Source organism: Phocoena sinus, chromosome 3, assembly GCF_008692025.1.
Source record: "Phocoena sinus isolate mPhoSin1 chromosome 3, mPhoSin1.pri, whole genome shotgun sequence".
NCBI lineage: Eukaryota > Metazoa > Chordata > Mammalia > Artiodactyla > Phocoenidae > Phocoena > Phocoena sinus.
The window spans coordinates 35620703-35623652 of NC_045765.1; positions in this window are offsets into that span (position 1 = coordinate 35620703).

Consider the following 2950-nt stretch of genomic DNA (forward strand, 5'->3'; position numbering starts at 1 on the left):
AACCCCAGTCCTCTCCCTGAATTTGATTGACCTGGCTGATTTTGAGAATGCCCTCAGGTCCAACCAACTGGTCTAACCAATTGACCAGGGGATGGGTCATATAGTAGAAACATGGTGCTGGAGGTTAGAGGGGTAAAGTTTTCACGAGAGGAAGGATAATTGAAGAAATACCCTGGGAAGTGTCTAGAACACATACGGGAGAATAGAATGCAAATTCAGAGGAGCCACTGTGGGCAACATACACAGGCAGAAGAAAGATTCCATGTGGGCTCAGTCATCCAATTCAATAATGAAAAAATATTGATTTATCCCGGCAGCTCATTCAGACTTAAGCATATGCAACAGCTGTGCACGCTGTATGTAGCCTGTGTCATTACAGCTCCTGTCAGGCAAGAAGAGAGCGCATTAGGAAGCCAGAGAAATAATTTTCGTTCTTGTTGTGGGGTCTTGGGTTTATGACTTAATCTTTATTCGCCTCAGGTTCCTCATCTATAAAATGGGAACAGTAGTATTTCCCCAGGCAGGGTAAGAATGAAATGAGATAGTGGGGCAGCACAGGAGTCAGGAGAACAGACTTGCGTCTGAGAGGCAAAGTCAAGGCTAGCCCTGCTCTTCGCCAGCTCTGGGCCCCTGTGCAAACTCACCTTCTTGGACCTGCATGCTCTGTGTCTCTAAAACAGACGGGTATACCCATCATGGGTTTTGTCAGCATGAAATGATTTATAGAAACTCTGTGCATTGGGCCTAGCAGTGTGAGGGCTTAAAATTGTGCTTCTTAAAAACTGTGTTTAAGTGATGGTGGTTTGAAAAATGTAAAATATCTACAGGGGTGCACTGTGATTTATTTTTATATTATTATTGTCACCACTACTATCATCGCATCACCACTGATTCAAGAAAGCACAGTAGAAACAAGGATAAACATAGTTTCACAGGATGGTCTTATCCTTCCTTCTTCAGCAGACTCTTCCTTGCTACCAAGATAAAAATGCTTTGACTTGACAGACAAGGCCGTTCGTTCTCCGATGTCTGTGTTTCCAACCTCATCTCTCCATCCCTCCCTCCCTCCCTCCCTCCCTCCCTCTCTTTCTCTCTCTCTCTCTCTCTCTCTCTCTCTCTCTCTCTCTCTCTCTCTCTCTCTCTCTCTCTCTCTCCCTTCCCCCCCCCTCCCCCCACTCCTGTTCTGCTGCTTCCCCTGCTACACTTCGTCACGCAGGTTCACAGGCTGTGGGCCCGTGACACACTCTGTACTTAAAACTCTATGCCTTCATTCTTGCCACTTTCATCTCTTGGAAAGACACTTTGACTAACCTCTATCCATTGAAATTGTTATTTCAAGTTCAATAATACCTCCTTCTAGGCCGTTACTGCAGCCACTACTATTGTCACCTTTTGAACAATTGTTCACTCCTTCAAATTTTGCGTGTCTCTCTACTCCTAGTTAACCGTTATTTTACTTAGATGTTCTGTGAAGTTGTTCACGTGACCCACACCCCACCTTATTAAAGTTCCCTTTAAGGCAGAACTGTGTCATGATGGCCTTTGTAGTCCCTGTTGGGTAGCACAGTGGCTGAAGTGTATGGGTGGAACACTAGAGCTGTTGGAAGGGAGGGAGGGAAGGAGGGCAGGAAGACAGGAGGAATAGTGCTGTAACCTGGCCTCTGTGGACATCAATCTGTGATCACAATAAGTATTAGCCCTGTGTTCTAAGCACCCCAGCTGCCCAGCCCTGCAAGAATATCTAGAAATGGACAAAAAACATCTTCTTCTAAGCCTCCAAGGGGTCGTTACTATTTCCATGCTGTCAGACCATAGAATCCCAGAAAATCTGAAGCCTTAAGCGACCTAATAATAATTATTTCAGTACCTTCATATTACAGCTGAAAAAACTGAGGCCCAGAGAGATTTAACCTCCAGCCCCCAGAGGCATTAAAGAAACAAGAGGCAGAGCTAGGCTAGGATCAGGGGCCATCTGTGACTGCTGTGTCCAGACCAGCCCTTCATCAGCTCCTACCTGCCATTCCCAGGTTTTGCTTGATTGTCACTTTTCTGGACTTGACCCCTGATCTCATGTCGCCAGTCCCTTGCTGGCCCAACCAAGTGTTACAGTGGCTCGTTCCAGGATTTGCTACTCAGACAAGGAGAGAAGAGAGAAACACAGTCCAGAAGAAGAAAGCTGCCAGTGCGAGGGCTGAGTGAGTCCACAAAGTTAGAGGGAGCACAGTCCATAAGCCCACCCTCACCTTTCACACCAATCGCAAGTTTGTGGTTTCCCAAGACCACCTTCAGTGTTGATCATTCACTAGCAAGACTCAGAACGCACCGAAAGCTGTTATACTCAAGGTCATAGTTTACAGAAGGGAAAGGATGTGGATGAAAATAAGCCAAGGAAGCATGGGGCCAATTCGAGGAAAGTTCCAAATGCAGAGTTTCCATTGTCCTCTTCCCATGGAGCTGTGGACAGTGTTACTTTCCCAACATCCATGTGTGACAACATGCACAGAGTATTCTCAACCAGAGAAGCTCCCCCAAGCCTTGGCCTCCAGAGTTTTTATTGGGGCTCCATCCTATAGATACAGCTGTCTGCCCACATGGCTGATCTCAGCCCCTCTGGACATTGAATTGACACTACGTGACCCAAAGCATCCACCCTAAGTCATGTTGTTAGTTTATCTGACATGACCCAACATCCCCAAGCAAACATAAACACTCACATATGACATTCCGAGGCCTTAGAGATTATTTCCCAGAAGCCGACGACAAACAGCAGACCTCTTTGGGACAAAAGGTTAAATTCTTCACTATGCAGAGTCCAGCATAGACACCCTTCCTGACCCTTATTACCCCCACTTCAGTATGCTGGGAAATGCATAAACTTGGAGCCAGACAGGGCTGTGCAGGATCGGCCATTATCCCTGTATAACCTCACCAGTCACTCACGTCTCTAAGC